Source organism: Cibotium barometz, chromosome 57 (genome assembly GCF_041138505.1).
Source record: "Cibotium barometz isolate CiBa-2024 chromosome 57, ASM4113850v1, whole genome shotgun sequence".
Lineage (NCBI taxonomy): Eukaryota > Viridiplantae > Streptophyta > Polypodiopsida > Cyatheales > Cibotiaceae > Cibotium > Cibotium barometz.
Genome location: NC_141102.1, coordinates 11,444,370 through 11,465,503, shown reverse-complemented (window position 1 = coordinate 11,465,503; position 21,134 = coordinate 11,444,370).

Sequence of the window (21,134 nt, the reverse complement as noted above, 5' to 3'; positions counted from 1 at the left end):
GATCTACTCTAAGGATGAGAAAGAGCACGAAGCCCAAGTTAGAGAAGTTATAGAAATCCTAAGGGAGCACCAAATCTTTGCTAAAAGGATTAAGTATACCTTCTTTACAGACAAAATTGAATATTTAGGACTCTTTGTCTCAAAGAATGGAATTTCAATAGACCTAGTAAAGGTAGAAGATATAGTAGAATGGCCTCAGTCATCCAATGTTAAGGAACTCAAAATCTCAGTGTGAGGATTATGTCGTTAATCCCTCATATTGTGTACTAATGACTACTTAAGTACTTAACTTAGAGAACAAGAGACTTCAAGGAAACACTTGAGAGAAGATTGGGGGGTGTCACTCATAAATATGTAAGCGTAGCACGTAGCTAGCACTCACCCCCTCTCTCTCGTCCCTTGACACCTCTCTCTCACTTTGCTTTTCTCACGCATAGCCCCTCACCACCCTTGCCAGCACTCACCCGCTCTCTCTTGATCCTCCTCATCTTTTTTACACTCCCTTGCTAGCCGGTACCCTTGCCACCTCTCTCTCTCCCTTATTAGTCGATCCCCTCAGAGTTCTAGGCCCAAAGGTGGATATCATGGATGAGGTCAAGGAAGAGGAAGAGTTGCTATAATCCAAGCTAAAGAAGAAACCCTTGAAGATGAAGAGGAGGCTAGACCCTAGGTTCATGCTACGATAGAGAACCAAGGTGAAAATGGGTAATTTTCAGTGATCCAGACACCAGCATATCATCATGGTAAACATTTAAAATTCTTATCGATTCTAGAAGTACTCATTCATCTCTTTCACCAAAGTGCATTAGAAAATTAGGTATTAATAAAAAAGTATCCAGGAAAATGGTTATTGAGCTAACTAGTGGAAAGGAAGTAATTTACCAACATACCATAGGAGATCTAGGGTTAGATCTTGATGGGTTAGATCTTGATGGAAAACCAACTGCTACTTCCATATAATGCCTGTGGGAATTTATGACGGTATTCTTGAAATGGATTGGCTAAAATAAAAAATAGCCCACCATCCACTATGAGATTGGACAAATCTCATTCAAGGATGCCAAAACAAAGAAGTAGTAGCTTCAGGGAGGACTAGTAGACCCAACTTACAGCTAGTAAAGGGTGGTAAGTTATTAAAGGGTCTCAAGAAGAGTCAAAGGGTGTTTGTAGCAACACTCAATAAGGTAGAGAAAGATATTGTAAGGAGTGAACCTAATTGGCTAGAGGACTCAAAGATCTCTTCCTATAGAAACTCACACAAATGTCTCCATAAAGGGAAATTAACCATGACATTTAGCTTATTCATGGAGCACAACCTATGGCAAAAAGGGTATATAAAATGTTAGTTCCAAAACTGATAAAACTTGTAGATCGACTTCATAGAGCCCAAGTCTTCAAACATATTTGAAGTCTGGATACTATCAAATTAGAGTAAAAGAAGAAGACATCCCAAAGACAACATTTAACTCCAAATATGGGCATATAAATACTCCATGATGCTATTTAGGTTGACTAATGCCCCAACAATATTTAATAGGCTCAAGCAAATATATTCAAGAAGCAACTTGATAATCAAGTCTTGGTGTTTTTTGACGATATTCTGATCTACTCTAAGGATGAGAAAGAGCACGAAGCCCAAGTTAGAGAAGTTATAGAAATCCTAAGGGAGCACCAAATCTTTGCTAAAAGGATTAAGTGTACCTTCTTTACAGACAAAATTGAATATTTAGGACTCTTTGTCTCAAAGAATGGAATTTCAATAGACCTAGTAAAGGTAGAAGATATAGTAGAATGGCCTCAGTCATCCAATGTTAAGGAACTCAAAATCTCAGTGTGAGGATTATGTCGTTAATCCCTCATATTGTGTACTAATGACTACTTAAGTACTTAACTTAGAGAACAAGAGACTTCAAGGAAACACTTGAGAGAAGATTGGGGGGGTGTCACTCATAAATATGTAAGCGTAGCACGTAGCTAGCACTCACCCCCTCTCTCTCGTCCCTTGACACCTCTCTCTCACTTTGCTTTTCTCACGCATAGCCCCTCACCACCCTCGCCAGCACTCACCCGCTCTCTCTTGATCCTCCTCATCTTTTTTACACTCCCTTGCTAGCCGGTCCCCTTGCCACCTCTCTCTCTCCCTTATTAGTCGATCCCCTCAGAGTTCTAGGCCCAAAGGTGGATATCATGGATGAGGTCAAGGAAGAGGAAGAGTTGCTATAATCCAAGCTAAAGAAGAAACCCTTGAAGATGAAGAGGAGGCTAGACCCTAGGTTCATGCTACGATAGAGAACCAAGGTGAAAATGGGTAATTTTCAGTGATCCAGACACCAGCATATCATCATGGTAAACATTTAAAATTCTTATTGATTCTAGAAGTACTCATTCATCTCTTTCACCAAAGTGCATTAGAAAATTAGGTATTAATAAAAAAGTATCCAGGAAAATGGTTATTGAGCTAACTAGTGGAAAGGAAGTAATTTCCCAACATACCATAGGAGATCTAGGGTTAGATCTTGATGGGTTAGATCTTGATGGAAAACCAACTGCTACTTCCATATAATGCCCCTGGGAATTTATGACGGTATTCTTGAAATGGATTGGCTAAAATAAAAAATAGCCCACCATCCACTATGAGATTGGACAAATCTCATTCAAGGATGCCAAAACAAAGAAGTAGTAGCTTCAGGGAGGACTAGTAGACCCAACTTACAGCTAGTAAAGGGTAGTAAGTTATTAAAGGGTCACAAGAAGAATCAAAGGGTGTTTGTAGTAAAACTCAACAAGGTAGAGAAAGATATTGTAAGGAGTGAACCTAATTGGCTAGAGGACTACAAAGATCTCTTCCTATAGAAACTCACACAAATGTCTCCATAAAGGGAAATTGACCATGACATTGAGCTTATTCATGGAGCACAACCTATGGCAAAAAGGGTATATAAAATGTTAGTTCCAAAACTGATAAAACTCAAGAAACAACTCTGACTGATGTTAGAGCAAGGATTAATCCAACCAATTGTATCAGCTTGGGGAGCCTTAGCCTTATTTCGAAAGAATAAGGAATGTAACCTTGAGTTTATGTGCATAATTTATAGGGGCCTAAATGAACTCACTGCTGCAAAGAATAAGTATCCAATCCCTAGGATTGGCAACTTGTAGATCGACTTCACAGAGCCCAAGTCTTCAAAAATATTGATTTGAAGTCTGGATACTATCAAATTAGAGTCAAAGAAGAAGACATCCCAAAGACAACATTCAACTCCAAATATGTGCATATAAATACTTCATGATGCTATTTAGGTTGACTAATGCCCCAACAATATTTAATAGGCTCAAGCAAATATATTCAAGAAGCAACTTGATAATCAAGTCTTGGTGTTTTTTGACGATATTCTAATCTACTCTAAGGATGAGAGAGAGCACGAAGCCCAAGTTAGAGAAGTTATAGAAATCCTAAGGGAGCACCAAATCTTTGCTAAAAGGATTAAGTGTACCTTCTTTACAGACAAAATTGAATATTTAGGACTCTTTGTCTCAAAGAATGGAATTTCAATAGACCTAGTAAAGGTACAAGATATAGTAGAATGGCCTCAGTTATCCAATGTTAAGGAACTCAAAATCTCAGTGTGAGGATTATGTCGTTAATCCCTCATATTGTGTACTAATGACTACTTAAGTACTTAACTTAGAGAACAAGAGACTTCAAGGAAACACTTGAGAAGATTGGGGGGGGTGTCACTCATAAATATGTAAGCGTAGCACGTGGGTTCAATAGAAGGGGTTTTTTAAATCCCTTTTTTACACAATTTTTACGTGTACAGAAGGGTACCATTTAAAGGGGATATTTACAGATCGAATCGAAAAAGGGTGTGTTTTATTCATGAAAAATTTACAGATAAGGGGTTTTTTAATTAAGCCTTGAATGCACATGATATAGAGAGTTTACATATAGTGAACCCCTCGAGCTTCTGCTCACCACTAGCTAGCCCTATTGGCATTCTTCATCTACTTATGCTGTCAGTGCTGACTCTTTCTCACATGCACCCTAAAGTAGCCCCCCTCCTTACGGCTCTTCACCCCCTTTCTAATGCACTTTGGTGAAAGAGATGAATGAGTACTTCTAGAATCGATAAGAATTTTAAATGTTTACCTTGATCATATGCTGGTGTCTGGATCACTGAAAATTACCAATTTTCACCTTGGTTCTCTATCGTAGCATGAACCTAGGGTCTAGCCTCCTCTTCATCTTCAAGGGTTTCTTCTTTAGCTTGGATTATAGCAACTCTTCCTCCTCCCTGACCTCATCCATGATATCCACCTGAACTCTAAGGGGATCGACTAATAAGGGAGAGAGAGAGGTGGCAAGGTGGCCGGCTATAGCAAGGGAGTGTGAAAGAGATGGCAAGGATCAAGAGAGAGCAGGTGAGTGCTGGCGAGGGTGGTGAGGGGCTATGCGTGAGAAAAGCAAAGTGAGAGAGAGGTGTCAAGGGACGAGAGAGAGGGGGTGAGTGCTGGCGAGGTTGGTGAGGGGCTATGCATGAGCGAAGCAAAGGGAGTGAGGAGGCTGGTTGATGGGCAAGTGAGTGGGGAGAGCTAGGAGGGATCAAAGGTGATGGTGGCGAGAGCTGGAGAGTAACGAGTGGAGGTGAAGAGCCGTAAGTAGGGGGGCTACTTTAGGGTGCATGTGAGAAAGAGTCAGCACTGACAGCATAAGTAGATGAAGAATGGCAACAGGGCTGGCTAGTGGTGAGCAGAAGCTCGAGGGGTTCACTATATGTAAACTCTCTATATCATGTGCATTCAAGGCTTAATTTAAAAACCCCTTATCTGTAAATTTTTCATGAATAAAACACACCCTTTTTCGATTCGATCTGTAAATATCCCCTTTAAATGGTACCCTTCTGTACACGTAAAAATTATGTAAAAAAGGGATTTAAAAAACCCCTTCTATTGAACCCACGTGCTACGCTTACATATTTATGAGTGACACCCCCCCAATCTTCTCTCAAGTGTTTCCTTGAAGTCTCTTGTTCTCTAAGTTAAGTACTTAAGTAGTCATTAGTACACAATATGAGGGATTAACGACATAATCCTCACACTGAGATTTTGAGTTCCTTAACATTGGATGACTGAGGCCATTCTACTATATCTTGTACCTTTACTAGGTGTATTGAAATTCCATTCTTTGAGACAAAGAGTCCTAAATATTCAATTTTGTCTGTAAAGAAGGTACACTTAATCCTTTTAGCAAAGATTTGGTGCTCGCTTAGGATTTCTATAACTTCTCTAACTTGGGCTTCGTGCTCTTTCTCATCCTTAGAGTAGATCAGAATATCGTCAAAAAACACCAAGACTTGATTATCAAGTTGCTTCTTGAATATATTTGCTTGAGCCTATTAAATATTGTTGGGGCATTAGTCAACCTAAATAGCATCATGGAGTATTTATATGCACATATTTGGAGTTGACTGTTGTCTTTGGGATGTCTTCTTCTTTGACTCTAATTTGATAGTATCCAGACTTCAAATCAATATTTTTGAAGACTTGGGCTCTGTGAAGTCGATCTACAAGTTGCCAATCCTAGGGATTGGATACTTATTCTTTGCAGCAGTGAGTTCATTTAGGCCCCTATAAATTATGCACATAAACTCAAGGTTACATTCCTTATTCTTTCGAAATAAGGCTAAGGCTCCCCAAGCTGATACAATTGGTTGGATTAATCCTTGCTCTAACATCAGTCAGAGTTGTTTCTTGAGTTTTATCAGTTTTGGAACTAACATTTTATATACCCTTTTTGCCATAGGTTGTGCTCCATGAATAAGCTCAATGTCATGGTCAATTTCCCTTTATGGAGACATTTGTGTGAGTTTCTATAGGAAGAGATCTTTGTAGTCCTCTAGCCAATTAGGTTCACTCCTTACAATATCTTTCTCTACCTTGTTGAGTTTTACTACAAACACCCTTTGATTCTTCTTGCGACCCTTTAATAACTTACTACCCTTTACTAGCTGTAAGTTGGGTCTACTAGTCCTCCCTGAAGCTACTACTTCTTTGTTTTGGCATCCTTGAATGAGATTTGTCCAATCTCATAGTGGATGGTGGGCTATTTTTTATTTTAGCCAATCCATTTCAAGAATACCGTCATAAATTCCCACGGGCATTATATGGAAGTAGCAATTGGTTTTCCATCAAGATCTAACCCTAGATCTCCTATGGTATGTTGGGAAATTACTTCCCTTCCACTAGTTAGCTCAATAACCATTTTCCTGGATACTTTTTTATTAATACCTAATTTTCTAATGCACTTTGGTGAAAGAGATGAATGAGTACTTCTAGAATCGATAAGAATTTTAAATGTTTACCATGATGATATGCTGGTGTCTGGATCACTGAAAATTACCCATTTTCACCTTGGTTCTCTATCGTAGCATGAACCTAGGGTCTAGCCTCCTCTTCATCTTCAAGGGTTTCTTCTTTAGCTTGGATTATAGCAACTCTTCCTCTTCCTTGACCTCATCCATGATATCCACCTTTGGGCCTAGAACTCTGAGGGGATCGACTAATAAGGGAGAGAGAGAGGTGGCAAGGGGACCGGCTAGCAAGGGAGTGTAAAAAAGATGAGGAGGATCAAGAGAGAGCGGGTGAGTGCTGGCGAGGGTGGTGAGGGGCTATGCGTGAGAAAAGCAAAGTGAGAGAGAGCTGTCAAGGGACGAGAGAGAGGGGGTGAGTGCTAGCTACGTGCTACGCTTACATATTTATGAGTGACACCCCCCCAATCTTCTCTCAAGTGTTTCCTTGAAGTCTCTTGTTCTCTAAGTTAAGTACTTAAGTAGTCATTAGTACACAATATGAGGGATTAATGACATGATCCTCACATTGAGATTTTGAGTTCCTTAACATTGGATGACTGAGGCCATTCTACTATATCTTCTACCTTTACTAGGTCTATTGAAATTCCATTCTTTGAGACAAAGAGTCCTAAATATTCAATTTTGTCTGTAAAGAAGGTACACTTAATCCTTTTAGCAAAGATTTGGTGCTCCCTTAGGATTTCTATAACTTCTCTAACTTGGGCTTCGTGCTCTTTCTCATCCTTAGAGTAGATCAGAATATCGTCAAAAAACACCAAGACTTGATTATCAAGTTGCTTCTTGAATATATTTGCTTGAGCCTATTAAATATTGTTGGGGAATTAGTCAACCTAAATAGCATCATGGAGTATTTATATGCCCATATTTGGAGTTGAATGCTGTCTTTGGGATGTCTTCTTCTTTGACTCTAACTTGATAGTATCCAGACTTCAAATCAATATTTTTGAAGACGGGCTTTGTGAAGTCGATCTAGAAGTTGCCAATCCTAGGCATTGGATACTTATTCTTTGCAGCAGTGAGTTCATTTAGGCCCCTATAAATTATGCACATAAACTCAAGGTTACATTCCTTATTCTTTCGAAATAAGACTAAGGCTCCCCAAGCTGATACATTTGGTTGGATTAATCCTTGCTCTAACATCAGTCAGAGTTGTTTCTTGAGTTTTATCAGTTTTGGAACTAACATTTTATATATCCTTTTTGCCATAGGTTGTGCTCCATGAATAAGCTCAATGTCATGGTCAATTTCCCTTTATGGAGACATTTGTGTGAATTTCTATAGGAAGAGATCTTTGTAGTCCTCTAGCCAATTAGGTTCACTCCTTACAATATCTTTCTCTACCTTGTTGAGTTTTACTACAAACACCCTTTGATTCTTCTTGAGACCCTTTAATAACTTACTACCCTTTACTAGCTGTAAGTTGGGTCTACTAGTCCTCCCTGAAGCTACTACTTCTTTGTTTTGGCATCCTTGAATGAGATTTGTCCAATCTCATAGTGGATGGTGGGCTATTTTTTATTTTAGCCAATCCAATTCAAGAATACCGTCATAAATTCCCAGGGGCATTATATGAAAGTAGCAATTGGTTTTCCATCAAGATCTAACCCTAGATCTCCTATGGTATGTTGGGAAATTACTTCCTTTCCACTAGTTAGCTCAATAACCATTTTCCTGGATACTTTTTTATTAATACCTAATTTTCTAATGCACTTTGGTGAAAGACATGAATGAGTACTTCTAGAATCAATAAGAATTTTAAATGTTTACCATGATGATATACCGGTGTCTGGATCACTGAAAATTACCAATTTTCACCTTGGTTCTCTATCGTAGCATGAACCTAGGGGCTAGCCTCCTCTTCATCTTCAAGGGTTTCTTCTTTAGCTTGGATTATAGCAACTCTTCCTCTTCCTTGACCTCATCCATGATATCCACATTTGGGCCTTGAACTCTGAGGGGATCGACTAATAAGGGAGAGAGAGAGGTGGCAAGGGGGCCGGCTAGCAAGGGAGTGTGAAAGAGATGGCGAGGATCAAGAGAGAGCGGGTGAGTGCTGGCGAGGGTGGTGAGGGGCTATGCGTGAGAAAAGAAAAGTGAGAGAGAGGTGTCAAGGGACGAGAGAGAGGGGGTGAGTGCTGGCGAGGTTGGTGAGGGGCTATGCACGAGCGAAGCAAAGGGAGTGAGGAGACTGGTTGATGGCAAGTGAGTGGGGAGAGCTAGGAGGGATCAAAGGTGATGGTGGCGAGAGCTGGAGAGTAATGAGTGGGGGTGAAGAGCCGTAAAGGAGGGGGGATACTTTAGGGTGCATGTGAGAAAGAGTCAGCACTGACAGCATAAGTAGATGAAGAATGCCAACAGGGATGGCTAGTGGTGAGTAGAAGCTCGAGGGGTTCACTACATTATGTAAACTCTTTATATCATCATGTGCGTTCAAGGCTTAATTTAAAAACCCCTTACCTGTGTAAATTTTTTATGAATAAAACACACCCTTTTTCTATTCGATCTATAAATACCCCCTTTAAATGGTACCCTTCTGTATGTAAAAATTGTGTAAAAAGGGATTTAAAAACCCCCTTCTATTGAACCCACGTGCTACGCTTACATATTTATGAGTGGCACCCCCCCAATCTTCTCTCAAGTGTTTCCTTGAAGTCTCTTGTTCTCTAAGTTAAGTACTTAAGTAGTCATTAGTACACAATATGAGGGATTAACGACATAATCCTGACACTGAGATTTTGAGTTCCTTAACATTGGATGACTGAGGCCATTCTACTATATCTTGTACCTTTACTAGGTCTATTGAAATTCCATTCTTTGAGACAGAGTCCTAAATATTCAATTTTGTCTGTAAAGAAGGTACACTTAATCCTTTTAGCTTTAATGAGACTATTGGAAATGTGTATTGGGAGAAAGCTATGGATGAGGAGATGGATGCATTTTATGGAAATGAGACTTGGGATTTGGTGTCATTACTTGAAGACAAGAAAGCTATTGGATGTAAGTGGGTGTATAAGGTTAGACATAACAGTGATGGTAGCATAATCAGGTACAAGGCTAGATTGGTAGCCAAAGGATATGTGCAGGCACATGGGATTGATTATGAGGAGACGTTTGCCCCGGTTGCAAAGATGGAAATTGTGAGAATTGTGATTGCGGTGGCTGCAGCTAAAGGCTGGTTTTTACATCAGATGGATGTAAAGAATATGTTCTTGCATGGTGACTTCTTGCAAGAAGAAGTGTATATGGATCAGCCAGCTAGCTTTGAGGATACAGGTCACCTAGAGTATGTATGTAAGCTGCATAAGGCCTTGTATGGGCTGAAGCAAGCTCCATGAGCTTAGCGTGACAAGATTGTTGAGTATCTTGTCACTATTGGTTTTCATATGGTAGATGCAGATCAACTCTTGTATGTGCGCAGGAGTGATAAGGGTATTGTGATCATCACCATATATGTAGATGATCTTATTGTTGGGGGTGACAACATGGAAGAGATTGAGCATGTGAAAAATCTTCTCAAAAGGAAGTTTGACATCATGAAGGATTTGGGAGATCTGCGCTACTTTTTGGGCATTGAGGCCATTCGTACACCTGATGGTATTTGGTTGTCATAGAGACAGTATGGTATTTGACATGTTGTCCAAGTATGGGATGGCTGATTGTATACCAATCTCAGTGCCATTAGATCAAAATGGCAAGCTTAGTGCAGATGCAGGTATGTGTTGGAGGACCCCACTATGTACAGGAAGATGGTGGGGAGTTTGATCTATGTCATGATCAGCAAGCCAAATTTGAGCTACACTATTGGCTTAGAGAGCCAGTTTATCTAGGTTCCACACAAACCACATCTTGACAGTGTGAGACGTAGACTTCGGTATTTGAGGACCTCTGTTGATTATGCATTATTTTATGCAGCAGGTGTACCATTGGAGTTATATGGGTACACAGATGAATATTGGGCAGGTAGCGTCTTAGACAAGAGATCTACCAGTGGATTTATGTTTTCACTGTGGGAAGTGTTGCTGTGACATGGAGCAACAAGAAGCAGCCCACAGTTACCTTGTCAAGTAGAGAGGCAGAGTGTAGAGGAGCTACGATGGCAGCGTGTGAGGTAGCTTGGTTACACAAGCTACTTGTTTTGCTGATTTGGGGTTGCATGTGGAGAGAATGGTTGTCATATGTTGTGACAATCTTAGCAGTATTCCAAGAACCCAATTTTCCATGCACGGATGAAACACATTGAGGTACATTACCACTTCATTAGGGAGAGATTCTTGGCAGGAGACATCGACTTGGCCTACATCAGCACATAGGATCAGGTTGCTAACATCCTCACGAAGGCCTTGGGAGATGAGATGCTCCGCACATTTTGAGATATGCTTGGAGTTCATGAGATGGAGTTAAGCTTGAGGGGGAGTGTTGAGATGTCAAGCTCAACATGAGTTGACACTCACACAAGGCGCCTGCATGACCGTTTGACATTTACATCACGACACGGACATATCTTCACTAGATATTCAACAGCTGGACTACAGCGCCTAGTCCACACTTATCCACTTGTATATACACTAGTATGTGTGTTAGCCACTTTATCTTTTTTTGGTAGACCTATTTTGTGAGAAGAAGAAGAAGTATTTTCAGCCTCTCACCTTTTGTGTTCTCGTCTAGGGTTTGTGAGTGTGTGTGTGTGTGTGTGTGTGCTTGAAAGAGCTCAAGCTCCCTTCTCCCCTGCATCTTTTCACTTATGTACTTAACAAGTACAAGTTTGAATAGACACCCTATGGCCCCTTTGCATAGGCCTTGCCCTCGTTATTTTACTTGACAAGTCGATGGGAATAGACACCCTATGGCCCCTTGTTCATTGGCCTTATCCTCATTCTTTACTTGACAAGTCGGTGTGAATAGGCCCTTATCCTCATTCTTTACTTGACAAGTCCATGTAAATAAACACCCTATTGCCCCTTGGTCACTTACCTTACCCTTATTATTTACTTGACAAGTCCAAGTGAATAAACACCCTATGGCTGCTTGGTCATAGGCCTTGCCTTCATGATTTACTTGTTAAGTCCAATTATATATACACCATATGGTCCCCTTTGTCAAAGTTCTCTTGTAATCAAGATAGGCTTATAATCAATTCTGAATAGACACCCTATGGCCCCTTGTTTGTAGGTTTTCTCCCATTCTTTACTTGTCAATTCCATGTGAATAAGCACCATGTGGCCCACTGGCCATAGGCCTTGCCTTCATTCTTTACCTGGAAATGCCATGTGAGTAGACACCCCATGGCCCCTTGTTCAACAAGCCTTAACCTCATTCTTTACTTTACAAGTCCATGTGATCAAGTCTGAATACAAACCTTATGCCCCCTCAGTCATAGCCCTTGTCTTGATACCTTACCTAACAAGTCCAATTGAACTATCACCATGTGACTCCTTATCATTTGCATCTTGTAATCAAGTTCTGGAGGCCTTATAAATAAGTTTGAATAGACATCCTATGGCCCCTCAGTCATATTCCTTACCACCATGCTTTACTTGACAAGTCCATTTAATTAGACACCCTATGGACCCTCCATCATGGGCCTTATCCTCAATATTTATTTGATAAGTCCATTTGAATAGACACCTTATGGCCCCCCGATCATAGGCCTCTTTTAGTCAAGTCCTATAGGCCTTATAATGAAGTCTAAATAGACACCCTATGGCCCCTTTGTCATATTCTTCTTATAATCAAGTCTTATATGGCTTATTATCAAGTTTGAATAGAAACCCTATGCCCCCTTCTTCGTAGGCCTTAACCTCGGTCTCTACTTGACAAGTCCATGTGAATAGCCACTGTATGGCACTTGGTCATAGGCTTTGCCCTCATAGGCACCTAGTAACTGATTCCTGTAGGCCTTATAATCAAGTCTGAATAGATTACTTATGGCCCCATTGGTCGTAGGACTTGCCCTCATTCTTTACTTTTGACAAGTCGGTGTGAAGAGCCACCCTTGGTCATAGGCCTTATCCTCGTTCTTTATTTGACAAGTCCATGTTAATAGACACTCTATGGCCCCTTGGTCAGTTGCCTTACCCTCATTATTTATTTGACAAGTCCATGTTAATAGACACTCTATGGCCCCTTGGTCAGTTGCCTTACCCTCATTATTTACTTGACAAATCCAAGTGAATAGACACCCTATGGCGGCTCGGTCATAGGCCTTGCCCTCATGATTTACTTGACAAGTCCAATTGAATATACACCCTATGGTCCCCTTGGTCATAGTTTTCTTGCAATCAAGAAAGGCCTTATAATCAATTCTGAATAGACACCCTATGGCCCCTTAGTGAATGGGCCTTTCCCCATTTTTTACTTGTCAATTCCATGTGAATAAGCACCCTTGTGCTTTGCCTTTGTTCTTTACTTGACAAGTCTATGTTAATGCACACCCTATGGCATCCCAGTCATAGGCTCCTAGCAACCAATTCATTGTAGGCCTTATCATCAAGTCTGAATAGATGAACTATGGTCCTATTGGTCATAGGCATTGCCCTCATGCTTGATTGACAAGTCGGTGTGAATGGGCACCCTATGCCCCCTCAGTCATAGACCTTATCCTCATTATTTACTTGACAAGTCCAAGTGAACAGACACCCTATGGCCGCTTGGTCACAAACCTTGCCCTCATGATTTACTTGACAAGTCCAAGTGAATAAACACCTTATGGTCGCTTAGTCATAGTTCTTGCCCTCATGATTTACTTGATAAGTCTAACTGAATATACACCCTATGCCCCCTGGTCATAGGCCTCTTGTAATCAAGATAGGCCTTATACTCATTTTTGAACACACACACCCTATGGTCACTTGGTCATAGGCCTTCTCCTGTTTGATACTTGTCAATTCCATTTTAATAAGCACCTTGTGGCCTTATAATCAAGTACTAGAGGCCTTATAATCAAGTACTAGAGGCCTTATAATCAAGTCCTATAGGTCTTGTAATCAAGTTTGAATAGACATCTTATGGCCTCTCAGTTCATAGGCCTTGCCTATCATGCTTTACTGGACAAGTCCATGTAATTTTAACACCCTATGGCCCCTCTATCATAGGATTCGACCTCATTATTTACTTGAGAAGTAAATTTGTATAGACACGCCGTTTGGCCTAACACCCTTGCATGATTTTGTACAAGGGTGTTAGGTTATCCAAAGTAAAGATCTTATGGGAAGTGCTTTGAGGGACACCAATTGTAGAGATTGAAGAACTCAAAGACACTCAGATGGCGAGAATGGATGCAGATATAATGAACCTCATTGATGAAGAACTCAAAGACACTCAGATGGCGAGAATGGATGCAGATATAATGAACCTCATTGATGAGGTTAGAGAATTTGAAATCCAGTTAGCGTATAAGAAAACAGAAGCCATAGTCGCCTCTATTAGAAATGAGGAATTTATCCATTACATTATGGACCTTGTGGAGGTTCAAAAGATACTCTCTAGTGTGGTTTATGGTTTGATGAAGTTAAGCTTCTTCGTGTAAAAAATTTTTTTGTAGTTATACTTTCTATAATACATATTTTAAGTTTTTTATATATAAAAAAGCTTTATATTTTTTACTGCCCTTATTTTAAGGATTCATTTATTATATATTTCAGTTATAAAATCGACATGTAGTATAGAATTTGAGAACTAAAACCGAATCGGTTGAGGAGTTTCCTTTATTCATTTGTTCGTTATAAAACAGATATGTAGTATACATTTTGGGAACTAAAACCCAATCGATTGAAGAGTTGTCTTTATTTTGATTATTTTTTAAAATATCGAGCACTACTCCAAGGACATTTTCTCTTCTCTGATGCAATGCCTCTTATAAATTGCACACGCTTTGAAGGATCCACCCAAGGGCATGTTCTCCTCTAGTGCCTCCTAGAGATTGTTATCATGAGACGGCAAGCTTTACACTTTGATTGTTTTCTCAATGAAACAAGAAAGATTTCAAGTTTAATCTACCACTAGCAATATGAATGAGGTAAGTTTAATCGATCACCAATCTACCCTCCACGAGTAAAATGAATGAGGCAAGTTTAATCTATCACAAGTAGTATGAATGAGATTGCTCAACCTCTATTTGTGAAATTATTTTGAATGTTTTCTGAATCATTTTTAGAGAGATTAATACTATTGTCTTTAAACAAATAAGTTTGTGTTGTATGCTTTTGGGCTATATATCATCTTTGCCATCCTTACATGAAAGTAATTATATGGGCTTGGATTTTGCTCACAAAATATTTATTTAAATTTATTTTTGCATTGACTCTACATCCTTCACCTCTTCGTTTTGTTTGCATGTGGATATATTCTACAAAATCTAAAAAATTGTTATCTTGACACAAAAATAATATAGATATATTTTCAAATGGGTATTTTGATTAGTTAATGTTCTAAAAAATTGTTATCTTGACACAAAAATAATATAGATATATTTTCAAATGGGTATTTTGATTAGTTAGTGTTCTAAATGGGTATTTGATTGGATAATGGGCTTAAGATAAAAGATATGGAGACATTAAATAAAGGAGAAATGTGGGATGGTCGGTCCAAGATTGAAGCATCTTCCTCCATTCATTAAAAAATATAGAAAAAATAAAAAATGTCATGCTTGTCTAGTTCACACATCACATGTTTGTGGTCATGCTCATGATCGAGCACACTCTTAACATGCATACACACATAGACACACATTTACATGCACACGCGCGAGTGCATGCACACACAAACATTCTATACATTGCATGAACATAAAAATGTGTGTTTGGGTATCTCCATGCATGGGCATGTATGTAAATAGAGGCACTACTCACACACATAAAAAATTATTAGTAAAAGGAGTGGATCACATGAAAATCTTGTTAGGTTTTTATGTCATGAGAGAAACTTCAAACTCCAAAGAAACCAACTAGAGGCCACACAAACATATTGGTAAAGAAAACAAAATGGTAAAGAAAATAGAATTTATTCAATGCCTAATATTTCTAATCTTAACAAAGTCTTTTTTGTTTTCTAGAAGACAATTTATCTTTTTGGCCCACGATGTAGCAAGTTAAAAATCTAGTATTAAAGTTAACTATATCTACTTAAACACCTTGCCAAACCTTTAAAGCATGCACTAGAAACAAATGATGGAAATTATTACAACCCTAAATAAAAGTATTAATGTGTAAAGCATATACTATCAACCTGTATAGTAGCATATACCCCACCAAAGCCAACTATGCAAAATTTTCTTTGACTAATTCATCAAACACATAAAACTATCAACATGTACAACATATACCCCACCAAAGTTAATTATGCAAAATTTCTTTGGCTAATTCATTGAACAAATAAAACTATTTAATGTGTAAAGTGTTTACCGCACCAAAGTCAACTATACAAGCGTCATTTATGTCAAAGAAAGAGAAAAAGAGTAAAACAAGTTCTAAGAATGTAAATGCTTGTTTCTTAAAAGGAAGTATAAGAGGCAAATGCATTTCATTAATAAAATGAAAATTATATGATTGAGCTGGAGAATAGACAACAATTAGCATGCCTTTTTTCATTAAAGTCAATGCATTGCTTGGTTATACAAATCTAGGTATTTGCGGGTATTGACATATTATATGGATTGATTTAGAACTTTTTATTATATAAATGACTTTGAGAAGGAAAATGAGATAAAAGATGGTGAGGTGTTGTAGGTTCCGTCTTTGAAACCATAAAAAGAGTTTGAATACACAACAAAGATTCCAATAATGTTTTAGTAGATTGGTAATAAACATTCATTATTATAGCCCCTCACATATCTATATTGTTCTTTTTTTTGGGAACAATAAATTATATAATATTGACAAAGGTAGGCCTCCTTTACAAAAAATTCACCTACAATGCTTCCCTTAGATGCATCATATTCATCAACCAGATCCATACCAAGATCTTCCAAATTAAAATTAAGTAACTTGCATATGAGGTCCCACCTTTCATCTTCCTGAACAAAGGAAGACTCACCCCCAAGAGATATGATAACCTAACTTCATACATGTAATCATCATGGCTTTAGAAGTACATCCCTTGTTGGGAGATTGCTTCTCCAAAACCTGCCTACCTACCCACATCTTCACAACTGGTCTTGTTCCCAGAGGGTTCTCAATGAAAGCCATAAAGGTGTAGACATGTTGCTTCTTCTTTAGGTACCATCTTCTTGTCTTTGGCCCAAACTTAGGCAGCTTTGTTCTCACATCATATCCTCAGTATCCATGCATAATGTCAACAGTTAGGAAAACCTAGTATATACAAGAGTCTGCCAGTTTGTGGAGTAGATCATCTAATCACAGCTTGGATTAAGTGAAACATATCAGCATCATTAAATTTATTAACATAATATATTGACCAACACATACGGATGCTTTTATACATTAGCTCTAGGGTGTCTACCCCAATGTTCACCTCTTTCTGAAAGACTATATTATTCTCGAAAATCAAGATCTCCCACAAACAACAAAATTTGATGTTAAATACTAAATTTATTGCTCTCTTACAGTCAACCTACCAAGGACCCAATCTCCCCAAAATCCTTGAGCCCCTGGATTGTTACATTCCCATTTCCCAATTCTAGCCCATACCTTTCTAATAGCTAGACATTCCTAGAAGGCATGCCTCCCATCTTCCAAAGCAGTTCTATACCAGGGGCAGTAGCCACAGAAGTGAAGTTTCTTTGTTATATCTTGAGGACTAAAGGTAAGGCCAACATGCATACCCTCCATAAAAACACTAGGGATTTCACTGGGATACTTTCATCCCACGTATTTCTCCACCTCTTCCTCCAGATACCCGCATTCCAACTTACCTTCTAGACTCTATTGCAATATTCTGCATTTACCTCACTCTTTCTTAATTCTAAGTATAGATCCTAAGCTGTCCCTTTATTCAACTTGAATCCATTAAACCACATCCAGTCCTTTATCCAACAGGACTCATCAAAGATTGTGGATACCCATTCTTTTTGCACTTTTGTCAACACATGTCCTACCAAATGCCTGTCCCTTGTTGGTAGTAATTCAAATTCTGCCACTAGTTGATCTAAGTCCTTCTATCCCACCAGTTAGTCCCAACAATCAGCCAATTTCCTCAGGCCTTTGTTGTTTAGTTTTTTGGCTAGAGAGATGTCAAAGCATGCAAGAGGGGGATTAAATTTATGGGTCCACCATAGCCCCAAGCTGAAAAAAGAATTGCCTATAACACTGGGGCAACAAAACCCCAAACATCAACTTCAGCACTTCCTTCCATCTACCACATAGAAAGTTGCAAAAGGGAGAGCTTCTAATTTTAAATGGAGCATATGAAAGTAGCTTGTCTTTCCAATTTAGCCCAAACCATCTGCCCTTTTGAAGGACATGGGAATCTTCCACTAACTCCTTTAGCATTCTGGTCCATGACTCTTCTTGATATAGACATTTGGGAAGGAAAAGAGCTATTCTAGCTAGAGCATGGGTGGGAAGATGCAGGATACCAATGCCACCTTTAATCCTTGGCATACTCAGCTTGTCCTAGGCAAGTCAAGCTGCCACTCTCCTACTGTTACTCCTATTTCTCCATAAAAAGTCCCTTACACGTCCTATAATTTTCTTCCATTGGTCTTTACCAAAGTTGATCACAGGGCACAAAAACATGATGCAGGTATTTAGAACAACATTGCATATGGTTAGCCTATCATGAAATGGAACCCTTATCCCTTCCCATTTCTTTAATTTCTGGGTGAATCTATCTAGGGCCCAATCAGTTATTTGTTTGTTTGTCACCTCCACCCCAAAAGGAATTCCATGGCGTCTAATGATTTGACCTCTTCTGATCACCTCACATCCACATCTTTCTAGATCAAAGTCATTGTCCTCAATCAAACTAATTGTCCTTGGTCAAACTAATTATCTTGAATTTCTGGATGTTGCATCTAGAACCAGAAGCATTAGCAAATTTTGGTATAATGGATAATGCCTGCCTCACATTATCATTATTTTCTCTCAGAAAAAGCAATGAGTCCTCAGTAAAGCATTGAATTACCAGTTGTTCACCACTCTTTAGCTTTAATCCAGCCACCCTTCCTTTTTCACAAGCATCTTCAAGGGCTACAATGAGAGGATGGGAGGAAATATAAAAAAGCAAAGGGGCAAGAGGGCATCCCTATCTCTTGGACTTCCTAACCTCAAACCCTCCCACAAGTCTTCCATTCAAAAGAAATTTAGAGTGTCCCCCAAGAGTGAGTGTGTAAATACCAGAAGCTATCTTAAATCCAAATCTTAATTTCTCCATTACCCTTGCCACAAAAGACCAATGGATCATATCATATGCTTTCTCCAAATCTAGCTAAAGCATAATGCATTTCTGATCAGTCCTTTGGGCCACATCTCTCCCTAACATTGCAACAAATATGTTATCATATATGGATCTACCTTTTATGAAGCCATATTGTTTCCTGAACATTACCTCTTGGAGAACAGGAGAGATCCTCAAGGTAATGACTTTGGCCAAGATTTTGTAAATTACAGTTAAAGTTATAGGTCTCTAGTGATTAAGTTTGTTACATGCAGCCTACTTGGGGATAAGCTTCACCACTCCCTTCGTTAGCCAAGACATTAGTATTAAATGCCTCTCTGCAAATGTTCCATACCAGTTCCTTTAATGAAGACCAAAAGGAAATGAAGAATTCCATAGAGAGCCCATCCCAAATAGGGGACTTTTTTTTCCCAACTTAAGAAGGGCTTCATCCAGTTCCACCTCTCTCTCTAGCCATCTAGCCTTATCTCTACATGTACTCTTTGGTTGATCAAACCTAAGAGATTGTTCTCAGCTAAGGAACCTTCTTTTGGAGCTATCCTCTTTCAAACTTAAGGTAGATCCCAAGAACTCCACCCTTTGCAACTTGGTCAATCTTTCCCAAGTCCTGCCCATTTTCATCAAGGATCTATCCCATTTGTTCCCTATTTCCTTTATCATCTACTAATCTGAATAGGTGTCTATCAGGTTTCTTCCTAGAGTTGTAGGTTTTCCATCTTTGACCTCCTATGCTTATATTGGCAAGCTTGTTATCTTCATTTTTGAGGCATGCTTGGCATCTAGGATATAGGTTGATCTCTTCCTCGGTAAATTTGCCAACCTGTCTTTTCCTTTGGAGAACTTCTAAATGTTCACTCCATCTTTTCCTTTCCTACCTTCTCTCATTGGCTCTCAATTTCCCAACCCTTCTGAGAATGCCCTACATGTCATTGGCAAAGAATCTCCAGGTTAGATAACCATTCCCACATTCCACACCTTTCTTTATACTTATGGGCTCCATAAATATTCACCACCCATAGTCTCTCCCCCCCCCAATCTAGACCTCCACTACGAGGGCCCTACCATTTGGGTGGTTTGTAACTAAGAAAGGTTTGAGGTTTTTCTAAGGAATGGTCATCACCCCACTATAGTTCCCCCCCACCCCTCCATACAACACAACCCAGCCCTTATATCTATCCTTTCTAGCTGCGTTAAGACCAAAAATGTTGTGTTCTTGAATAGCCATAATAGATAGTCCCCACTCTCTATCTAACTAGTGCCCAAAAAACTGCATTCTTCTTCCTATCTTTAATACTCTTCACATTCCAAGTACAACCTCTAACCTCCTCCTTATAATTCATATCAGGGTAGTTTTTGGAACCATATCTACCTCCTCATTACCTCCCTCATCGGGAGATCCTTTATGAATATCTTTCCAAGTTGTTTCAATCTGCTAGTTAAATCTTTCTATAGAGGATGTCTCACTGTCTACCCTTCCCAGGGGGCTAGAAGGATTCAAGCATATCAGCGGGCTTGCTAAGATTACTCTGAGACTTGCTACCTGCCCTTTCTTTAGTTGCTTGTTTAGTTTGTGCCCTCCTGGCTTCATCCTTAATTTGCATAAGACTAGCGCATTACCCTTAGTCTTATCAGGAACTTTGTTCCAACCTCCCGCAGCTTGACCACTTCCCTGAGTTTCTAATAGTCTTTTCCTTTTTCCCTCCTTTCTCAAGTTCTCATTAATCTCATCCTTTTTCCTATTTTGATGTCCCCTCCTAAGTTAACTACCTCCCTCTCCTGTTTACTACAAAACCTTGCTATATGGCCAAAGCCACAACGTCTAAAGCAAGCCTCAGGAAATGGGCTGAATTTCAGAGCCAGCTCCATCTTCCCTAGTTCTTCCAGGTCAACTTCCATAGACTTCAGGGTTTCAATCTTGGTGTTCCAAGTTATACACACACAATTTGCTTGGCGACGGGAGTCTTCCTCTTTAGGAATATACAGAGTCGGACCCAAAGAGTTAGCTAGTTCCCCAAGCGCAGGCCTAAGCCAGTGCGAGAGACCAACTAACTCAACCCAAACTTTCCTGTAGACTTTTGTTTACATCGAAGAGAGGATCAAAGGGCAATGCATGGATAAGCTTCTAGCCCATAAACAGAGGTGCTCTTGCAAAGAGATCAAAGACAGCTTGTCCCTTGGTAAATAGCACATTAAAGAAGCCCTTGCCCAAATAGAATACCTGCGACACCACCTTTTCGTTGGAGAATGTCATCTTGCAACCATTTCCCAAGCTCTACTTTGGTTGACGGTCTACCCAGACAGAAAACTATAACACTGCACATAGAGAATAGGTTTATCTTCTTATCAGATCAGTACGAACTCTGGTACATACCTTGAATTGACCAAGTTGCGATGACTCATGTTGGATGTTCA